Genomic DNA, 10,831 nt, shown 5'->3' on the forward strand with positions numbered 1-10,831 from the left:
TCACGTGGTGATAAATGAATCAACTTTTATTATAAAAATATACTTTATTTAAAGTCTATGTACGTCTCGTACGAAGACTCAGCTAATTATTGATGTTTAGCTTCAATGACAATATGTACACCTGAAAATATATGAACTATTTAAATTGCAGTTTGACATACTGTAGTAACTACAGAAACTGATTTATGCACTACCACTGAAATCCACTTTACCTGGTGTGTCAAACCCACATTCACACATTATGCCTTATTTAATATTTCAACTGTGTAGGTTAACAGTGTAAAATAAATAATTGGCAAAGCCATTCAAAACTAGTTTTCTTTGTTAATAATTTACTATTACTGCAAATGTCATAAAACCTTTATAAATTATTTTGTTCGATCTTTGCAGACAACATGTAGCTTTAATTCTGAAAATTGCCTGTCAGAGATTAAAACTCAACAACTATTTCCTGGCCAAATCCTACATTTAAGAATTTTTAAGTAGCTTTGTACTTTATTGGAGTCTCTCCTGAAGCAGTGAATAAACTCATAGTCACTCATCAAATTTGCTTCATTACTAATGGATAAACCAGCTGCTTCTGATGATCCCATTCCATTCAATGAATTGCTGATGATCCCCATTGACTGCATCTGAATTGAAAACAGAATATGTATGACTGTAACTTGTCAATGGATGTAAATTTGCATAGAACCAAAATCCTCAAAATGCTCGTGTTGAAGCTAACAAAATCAGGCTTTATAGAACACCACTACTGAAATCATCAGCTAATGTAGACTGCTCACCTCCAGATTTTTTATGCAAGTACTGAAAAAATATGTGCAAAGTTCTCTAAAGAAAGGCTGGTATTGCATTTTCTGCTATCCAGGGACTACATAAGATTCTTACTAGCCTGAAGTGGTCTCATATTATTTCAAGAAATTCTGCCTCTGGAAGCAGAACTTTGGCAATGCTATCAACATAACACATAACACCCTTTGAACATGGAGTAGGTAAAGGCTACTCTTCAGTATGGCTGCCCAATCTCAAGATAGTACAGTGGATCAGTTTTTTTCAGACTTGTAGCTTTATTTAACAAGCTTCATTTAGTAAGATGCTAGGCCTTCTAGCAGGTGCTGAGCATCCGCAAGAGCTGTTAATGTCAATGCAAGATGCAACCTCTTAGAAGGATTGGCCCCCGGGCAAGATCAAGCCCAGACTCAGTGTAATATGGAAAAATACTGTCACATGACACTGTTTATGCAACAAGTAGTTTCAATTTGATATTGTTTCCTTCTTATACTTTACTATTTGTGAAACCTTGGTAGCACGTACATAACTGCCATTCCCTGAGACTCTCATCCAAGAATTTCCCCAAAACATGTTGTAGAAATGGGCCTGAGCTACAAACCTGGATACAAATATCCTGAACTTGGGCGAAGTTTGAATCTGTTTTTGAATTTTATGTTTGGCCCCAAGTCTATAATGAACTAAACAAAAATCTAGATATTAAATGCCCCTGAATTCTGGGGAAGTTCTAATCCATATTCATAGCCAAACTGAAGATTGGGCTTCTCCGTTTATAGCTCTGTCCTGTGAAGTGCTGTTCAATTTCACTTCAGTGGTGGCTGCATTTCAGTGGATGAAATGACCCCTCTGCTGTATATGCTGAGTTCTATGTCAGTTTCAATTTGTATCTTACGGTGGTGAGATATTAAGGGTTTTTTTTCTTATTTTTTAAACTCTTTAGTGGGATGTCTGCATGGGAACAAACATGTTAATTGTCAGAGACAAAGAAAATAGGCCTGATTCTATATTCCTTGTTCAGTCACAGCTCCAGCTGAGTTTAGTGAGAGTTGTGAGTGCACATGGAATACAAGATCAGGCCCACTATCTGGCAATGAAAAGTGAGAGAGCTGCAAATATAATCCGAATCCACAATGTACATTTACCAGAAGGCATTTGTCTCGGGGCTTTAAAATGGTTATGAAAGTAGCTAGGGGTGGAATCCAGAAAGGGGCTTAGGTGTTGTGACATTCAGTGTTGCAATGCCTAACTTTTAGGCCCCTAGCAAATCTCAGGAACAACTCCGCAATCCACAACGCTGAGTTAGGTGTCCAGGCTTCTTAGACAATGAATAGGGAGAGAAAGCCACCTAAGAATGAGATCCACAAAAGCCAGCATGCTAGGCAGGAAGCCGCCTAAGCTAGCCAATGGGAGATGCTAACATGCTAAGATCCTGCCCCTTTCTCAGAGATAAGTGCCTCAGTCCAGGATGCTGGGAAGTGCCTAGCTCTGCTAGCTATCCATGAACAGGAACCCTTTCCCTGGCTTAGGCACCCATGTAGTTTCTTGCCAGAAAGAGTTCGGTGCTGGCCTTGTACCACACAAAACATCCAGAGAAGGAAATGGTGCTGGGACCCACCTGGTCACTTTTAGTCCAGTACTCAACTGAGATGTGGGGGAGACAGGTTCAATTACCCCCACTCTGGCAGGCAGGGAAAAGATTGGAAGTGGGGTCTCTTACCGCTCAGGAGTATGCTCTAACCACTGAGCTATTGGATAGTCTGATGTGGGGCTCCCTCAGCCTCTCCTGTTGAAGCGGTTCCACTGTGAACACTTATGCTAAGGTTATATCTTGGTAACTGAGAACAGAATTTGGCCTCGAAGACCCTTTGGTGTTCCAGTATAATTGATATTAGAAAAAATTAGGTTGAAAATCTTGCCTTCTCTGTTACTTTCTCCATTCCAGTCTTCAACTCATGCACCATACTGCTGATTTGCTTTGCTTTGCTCAGGCTGTCACTAGATAATTCTTGATGATGACCAATATTCTGGTCAAAGTGGGAAAGTGGTTCCTTCCAGGCTTGCAAGAGTCTCAGTATCAAGTGAGTTAGTTCTTCTCTCTTGAAAACAAAATATGAAAGAACTTTCTTATTAGCTTGCACCAAAGCATATGAACAGTGATGTTCTCATCGGGCACAGTATACTTAAACAGGTACTGACACTTAAAATCTGGGCACACTTAAAATTTCGATGCATACAATTCATAACTAACTTGCAAATATTTAGAAAATAACAGTTTCATGGGCTTCTTTTCTCTAGTTGTACATTTGTATGAACAAAAAACCAAAACGACTTTGCACATGCAACTTCTTCCCAAATTGCTTAGGATCTCGTTCTGTAATGTCTTAAAATGCATCCAAGTGGTGGTACTTCATTAAATAGTGCTAAATTGAAATCAAATGCTAAACTGCCAAGTTGTTAGATGGAAAAAGTCTTGAGGGAAAACTTTCAGAAGTGCTGAAGGCCCAGGTCCACAAAGGGACTTGGGCGTTGCAATACCGAGCACTGCTGCTCTTAACTTTTAGGTGCCTAGAAAATCACAGGAACACCACTGAGATCCACAAAGCCTGAGTTAGGTGCCTAGCTCCCCACACAATGAATGAGATAGCTGCTTGAGGGCTGAGCTACATGGGGAGCTTACATCAGCATAGCGACATCTCTTGGGGAGTGAAAATCCACACCCATGAGAAATGTAGCTATGCCTTCCTAACCCTCAGTGTAGACAGCACTAGGTCAATGGAAGAATTCTTCCATCGACCTAGCTACTGCCTCTCAGGGAGGTAGATTGCCTATGTCAATGAGAGAAACCCCCCCCCCACACCTTTGGCATAGGTAGGGTCTATGAAGTGCTGCTGAGGCATAGCTGTAGCTGTTTCGCTATTGAGGTATAAGCGTAGTCTGCAATCCACAAAAGCCAGCATGCTAGGTGGAGAGCCACCTAAACTAGCCAATGGAGAGCCTAATGAGAGGGATGTGTGATGAGCCTGGCCCCTCTCAGGAAGATAGGTGCCCAGCCTGTGGGGAGGTGCCTATCTGTGCTTAACAATTTACAAAGGAAAACCCCTCTCCTGGAATCAGGCAGCTTAGACATCTAAGGAGTTTCTGGTGGGAATGAATTAGGCACCTGCCTCGCTCCACACAAAACACCCAGCGAAGGAGTTGCTGGTTCCTACTGTCTAACTTTTAGCTCAGTGGTTGGAGCATTCCTTTCGGATGAGGGAGATGCAGCTTCAGTTCCCCCTCTGAGTGGGGATGTGAACAGGAAGCTTCCACCTCTGAGCATTCTAACCACTGAGCTATGGGATAGTTTGATGTGGGGGCTCACTTGGTCTCTCCTTTTGAAGTTCTTCCACTGTGGCTAACTAATGAAAGAGTGATTGGAGCAGGGGGTCTAGATTCTGGGTCTCCCACCTTCGAGGTAGGTGCCCTAATCTCTAGGCTACAAAGTCTCTCTCTCTGTGGCACAGTTACATTTCCACTGTGGATAAATACTTAAATAGTCATTGGGCCAGAGAGCATGAGAATGACTCTGGTTTAGTGGTTAGGGCACTACCTGGTAGGTGGGAGACACAGGTGCAGTTACCTTGTTCCAATCACTCTTTCATTAGTTAAAACTGTTCCACTTGGCTAACAAGAGAGATTGAGGGAGCCCAACATCAGAATATCATGTAACTCAGTGGTTAGAGCTCTCCCTGAGAGGTGGGAGACCTTCCTGGTCAAATCTTTTACTACCTCTCAGGCAGAGTGGAATTGAAGCTGGGTCTCCCACATCCCAGGTCAAGGGTGACCAACCTGCGCTTGAGAAGGAGCCAGAATTTACCAATCTGCATTGCCAAAGAGCCACAGTAACACAGCAGCGGCCCCCTGTCAGCTCTCCCACCCAGAGTCTCCCACCCGCCATCAGCACCTAATCCTCCATCCCTGCGCCTGCCACGATCAGCTGTTTTGTGGTGTGCAGGAAGCTGGGGGTGGGAGGGGAGGAGGAGCAAGGGCTCAGCAGACTGAGGGGAAGGGGCAGAAACCTGGGGGGAAAGGAGTGGAGTGGGGGCCAGGGCCTGGGGCAGAGCCAGGGGTTGAGCAGTGAGCACACTCTGGCACGCTGGAAAGTTGGCACCTGTAGCTCCAGCCCTGGAGTTGGCACCTATGCAAGGAGCTGCATATTAACCTCTGAAGAGCAGCATGTGGCTCCGGAGCCACAGGTTGGCCACCCCTGCCCCAGATGAATGCTCTAACCATTGGGCTAAAAGTTGGAAACCCCTCCACTTGTGAGATTTTTGAAGTGGACCCAATGCAGTAGGCAGCCTCTGAGCACACCTTAGGTGGCCAAATGCCTTTGTCCCCCCTGGTTCATGGATTGCTCCAGAGCTTATGCAGGAGATATGCCTCTGGATGCATAGGGAGGCAGCCATGCGCATGCTCAGAGGCAGGAACTTATGTACCTAGGGAATTTTTACACTGAAAAACGTAGGCACCAAGTGCGTATAGGTACCTATAGGGTTTGGCGGGAGTTTTGTGGATTGCAGTGGAGTCAAAACTGGGATTTAGGCACCTAAATACCTTTGGACCTGGATATATGTGACTTTGACTTAGGAGCCTGTCTCTGACTTTCCATGAGATTTAAGCTCCTAAATGCCTAAATTGCTTTTGAAAATGGCACTTAGATTCCCAAGTCCCTTAGCTGCTTTTGAAAATTTTATCCTTTCTAAGCACATCTATTTTCACTTGCAAAGAAAGAGAAAAATCACAGGAAGAGCATTTCCCCATTATTTTAACCATCAAAACCAAAGAGAAACGTTGCTAAATAACATTTTTGTAGATTTCTTTTCTCCCATTTTTTCTTTTTATCCATCCCCCTTTTACAATATTTTTCACCTTGTCTTTGTGCCCTTGGCTTTTCAATGACTGCTTTTTGTCACTATTTTTAAAATACTGATTACTTTCCTTAGCATTGAGCTCCTACAGTTTCTTAGCTTGATTTCTGTTCCTCGCTATATTTTTTTCTTCTTTGACACATTTCTGTTTAAAAATGTTGGCTTCTCTTTCCTCCCCATCCCCATGGTTTTCTCATAATGGCTTTCTAAATTTTTACAATGGCACTGGTTAATCGAATTTATTTGTAGAGTTCACAGCTACTTCCTAGATTTGTCTTTCATTGTGCCAGAGTAAATTAAAGGGAAAATGTATCCCTGTCTGTCCTTTAGGATGTTTGACCTTTGTTTAAATATTTCAGTGCCTTTTTTATAACTAATGAATGTGAATTAATCTTATAGAGACTCACAAACATTATTTCTTACAATCAGAAGGAAATTGGGATTCGTTCTGAGATCTCAAATTCATCCGCTACCCTGCTTACACTCTCCAAATACGTAGGATGCAAGAACTTTAAAGAGGAAGCATCAGCTATAACTAAGGCTATGATTTTGTCACGGAGGTCATGGAAGCCACAGAATCCACGACTTCCAAAGACCGCCGTGATTTCAGCCCTGGCGGCTAGGAGCTGCAGGGTCCTGCCGCCTCCCGCAGGAGCAGGGAGCTGTAAGGTACCCCGCCACCCGAGGCACTGGGGGTACCCACAGCTCCCCGCCACTGTAGGCAGGGGGGTACCCGACAGCTCCCCAGCTGCTGCCATGGGGCAGGGGGACCCTGGGAGCTCCCCTCCACCGCTGGGGGCAGGGGGACCCTGGGAGCTCTGAGTCCTCCTGGATGGTGGGGGCCCTAGAGCTCCCAGCCACCCTGCAACTGCCCAGTCCCTTCCCATTTTATCGTGGATATTTTTAGTTAGAGTCAGAGACAGATGAGGGGCTTCTGTGACATTTTTTTTATTGCCTGTCACCTTTCCCTGACTTTTACTAAAAATATCTATAACATTCCAATGGTACAAAATCCCCCTCGCTGGGACTATGCTGAGAATTCACCTACTAGCCACATGGGGCTCCCTACCAGCAGGTTCTGAGCGTTTTCCACTTCCTTTGAAGCCCGTGGGAGTGGAGGGTGCTCAGCACTTTGCAGGATCGGGCCTGCCTCTTCAGTGACAATATTCCTTCCTTCCCTCCTTAGATAATAACTTCAATCTGGCACAGCTCAGTTTGACAAACCGTCCCCTTAAGTTTCCCCATACAAATAGTGACCGTATCTGACATCACTGCATGTCATATCAAATCCAGTGCAAGCTAATAAGGCCTTACCGGTATTTTTTGGACATACTCCTTGCCATTAGGCGTTAGCATCCTTGAGGTGTGGCATTTAGCTGTCCATTTGCCCAACTCGTTTCCATTGGGTAGAAAGTTTTTTTCCTAAGGGGGGGGGGGGAAAACAGCACACACCAGATATTGTAGAACGGTAGTTGGAACGCTGGTGGTTTTCAATAGCTATTTTAGGAGTACTTGTGGCACCCTAGAGACTAACCAATTTATTTGAGCATAAGCTTTGGTGAGCTGTAGCTCACTTCATCGGATGCATACTGTGGAAACTGCAGAAGACATTAAGTTTCCACAGTATGCATCCGATGAAGTGAGCTGTAGCTCACGAAAGCTTATGCTCAAATAAATTGGTTAGTCTCTAGGGTGCCACAAGTACTCCTTTTCTTTTTGCGAATACAGACTAACACGGCTGTTACTCTGAAACCAACAGCTATTTTGTCACCTTGCACATTTCCTTTTACCAAACCCCCACATCACAGTCAAGACGCGGAAATACAGCGGGATAACTCATGAGCAGACCTAGCCCATGGAGCTACTATGTCACACGTGGTGTGAGTAAATAAATACTGAGCATCTGACAGTGCCCAGACTTTCCTGCTGCTCCCGTAGCTGATCAGCGATACAGAACGGAGACAGCGAGCAATGGACCGACCGCGTACCCAGCCCAGGGTTTTAAACAGTCGGGAGGAGAGAGGAAGCCCGATGCTCTGGCGAACATGCCCTGAGGTCGGAGATCGCTGCGTGCCCAGTTCGGGGGGCAGCGGAGGCGAGCCCTAGGAGAACAGGGGAGCCTGGGGCGCGGCGGGGCGGGGCACTCACCAAGTCCAAGTAGAGCGCCGTGGAGAGGCTGTGTAGCCTGTCCGAGTGCTGGATCACCCGGTCGAAAAGATCAGACACGGACAAGAAGCGGCAGCCCGAGTCTCCCTGCCGGGCGCAAATTGCCACGGAAGCGGCTCCTGGCGGCTTCCCCAGCAGCCAGAGCAGGGCGCACAGCCAGGCGTAACCTGCGAAGAGCGGATGGCTCAAGACCAGCCCGCTGCTCCGCGGGTACCGCTGTGGCGCCGCCTGGCGCCGGGCCGGGGTCCGCTGCTTACCTTGGCGCGCGGCGCCCATGGTGCAGGCGGGAGCGGCGGGCGGGCGGGCGCTGGGTCGGGTTGCTCTGGGATGCCCCTGGCTCCCCTATATATGCGCGCGTGGAGATGGGCACGAGGGGGAGCTGAGGACACGCGGGTGCGTGCGGGGCGGCTGCTGTTCGTCATTGCTGGGTCCCTCAGCGCGCGCCTCCGGGCTGGCGCGGCCCGCAGCGGGGATTAGCCAATGGCGCGGAGCGGGGCGCTGGCTCCGGGAGACGCCGCAGCTCGGAGACGGCGAGTGTTAATCCCGAGACAACAACTAGGTGCCCGAGGGAGAGCAGCTGGAGGGCGAGGAAACGCCCCGCGTGGGTACTGGATATTTCCCACCAGCACGCACAGACTGTGCGCCCCTGACCAGCGGCCAGGGGCCTGCTTTTTTCCTCTGCCTCACCAGTTTTAAACTGGTCGCTCCACTGACTCCAGGGGAATGAGGCCTGATCTCTAGGGGCACAAGTCAGAGACTAGGTCCTTTGTATATGGTACCTACACGCAGAGAGAGAGCGGAGATGCACACTATGGGCCAGACCTTGGCCTCCAGCAGTGCTGTGCTGGGCAACACAGAGAACCACAGCTGGCAAGTTGGTGATTCCCCAGCTACCCCGGCTGGCAGAGAAGCAGCCATACTGACCCCATACCATCCCCCTCTCCCAAACACACCCCCAGGACCAGCCTTAGGGAAAACGGCGCCCTGGGCAAACTTGTATTTTGGCACCCTGGCATTTGCAGGCGCCTCCCCCCCCCAATCGCTTGTGGCCCCTGTGGGTTCCCTGCGCTCCCCCCCCCATCACCTGCAGGAAGGGCTGCACAGGCAGGATCCCCTGCCCACTGACCACTCTGCCGCAGGAAGGGGGGACCCAGGGGCTGGCCCACTGGCTCCACAGGAGCAAGCCCTGCTGCCTGCACCTCCCCACCAGACTGGCAACTTGGGGCGGTATTGCCCGCCCTCTGCCTGGCTGGCCAGGTGCTGCAGCCCTGGGCTTGCCTGCACTCACCCTTGCTCTGGTAGCCCAGGCCCACTAGCTTGCAGCACTTGGATGGTGCCCCCCGACCAAGGTGCCCTGGGCTGTTGACAGGTTGCCCATGTTGCCTACCCTCTACGGCCGGCCCTGAACACCCCCATCATGGTGTATGATGCTTAAAGCAGTGGCAGAAGAAGATAATTTTAGCAGCAGCATTTTGAATTGATAGGACCAGCGGAAGTCCGAAAGGAAGTTTGCAATAGTCAAGACAAGAGATAATTAAGGCATGAATTTTGCAGCAGGGAGAGTGAAGGATGGTAAAAGGCAAACATTAGGTGCGTAAAAGAGAGGAAGAGTCTGAGAAGGCCTCTCAGGCCTTTTCAGTTCATAGTGAAAGAGAAAACAGACAAAAATTCTCTGTGCTTATTGAAGGCAGAGGGAAACACTCAGCAGTATCAATGAAGGGGACAATGCCTGGTATCTATACTGTGGGAGCACTTGGCAGGTTAAATGTACTTGTTTCACTGTTCATTTGTTTCAGTTCTGTGGTCTGCATTACAATATCGGAGATCCTGTTATTAGGATCTAGGAATCATGGTCCTGATTCAGCAAAGCTGTTCAGCCCCTGCTGAGGTCCATTCCTATCCAGCAAAGCACCTAGGCCCAGATCATTATGCATGTTTTTCCTCCAAATTTTCTAATCTAGAACTTCATTAATATTTAGGCCCAATCCTGCAAACATGTAGACAGGTGAGTACTTCTGGCATGTGAGTAATCCTATAATTCGTTTATGTAAATTTGTTAAGGCGAACCTTAGGTCCAGATCCACATAGGTATTTAGGCTTCTAACACCCATTTGGGGATGGACTTTAGGTGGTGGTATGTTCAGCATCTACAGAGTCACTCTCTCTCTCTCTCTTTCTCTGGCCCAACGACTGTTCCACTGTGGATAAATACTTAAATAGTTGGGGGGATGACTGGAAGAGAGGGGGTCAGTCAACAACCTGGTGCAGGAGCGGTGGAAGCTTCCTAAAAATAGGGGGTCCACCAGCACCCAAACTGGAGCCCCACCCCCACACCACCTTCTCCCCTATTCCCTGCCCTCACACTGCCTCTTTCCCCACCCCAAAACCCTGTTCTCCCTTGCTCCTCTTTGCCCCCTCTCTCCCCAGTCGCTCGCCCTTATGGCCGGTAAAAAGTGGGGGCTATGGCCTGGGGGTTAGGGCACTCACCTGGGATGTGACACCCCTTGGGTCCAGTCCCCCTACTCCAGTCACTCTTTTGTTATTTAGCCAGAGTGGAACAGCTTCAACAGGAGAGATTGGGGGACCCTCACATCAGAATATCCCATGGCTCAGTGGTTAGAATGCTCACTTAGGATTTGAACAGGGGTCTCCTCCTGGGTCGCCTGCATCCCAGTGAGTGCTCTAACTACTGGGCTAAAAGCTACAAAGTGGGCTCTCTCTCTGGCCTTTTTGTGTGGAGCGAGGCAGGAATTTAGCTGATTCTCATGAGAAATGCCTTAGGTGCCTAAATTATCTGACTCCAGGAGAGGGGCTCCTGTTTGTGGATTACTGAGCAGAACTCAGTGCCTCCCTGTAGCCTGGATTTAGTGCCTACCTCTTCTCCCACAGGCTAGCTTAGGTGGCTTCGCTCCCAGCCTACTGACTTTTGTGGATTGCTTTTTTAGGTGCTTCTCTCTCCCCAGCCATTG

General features: G+C 48.0%; 1 pseudogene; it reads right to left on the reverse strand.

Moving 5' to 3' along the window:
- Positions 1-390: 390 nt before the first annotated feature.
- Positions 391-8,284, reverse strand: LOC141986847 (prolactin-like; annotated as a pseudogene).
- Between the last annotated feature and the right edge of the window lie 2,547 nt (positions 8,285-10,831).

Source organism: Natator depressus, chromosome 1 (assembly GCF_965152275.1).
Source record: "Natator depressus isolate rNatDep1 chromosome 1, rNatDep2.hap1, whole genome shotgun sequence".
NCBI classification, from domain to species: domain Eukaryota; kingdom Metazoa; phylum Chordata; order Testudines; family Cheloniidae; genus Natator; species Natator depressus.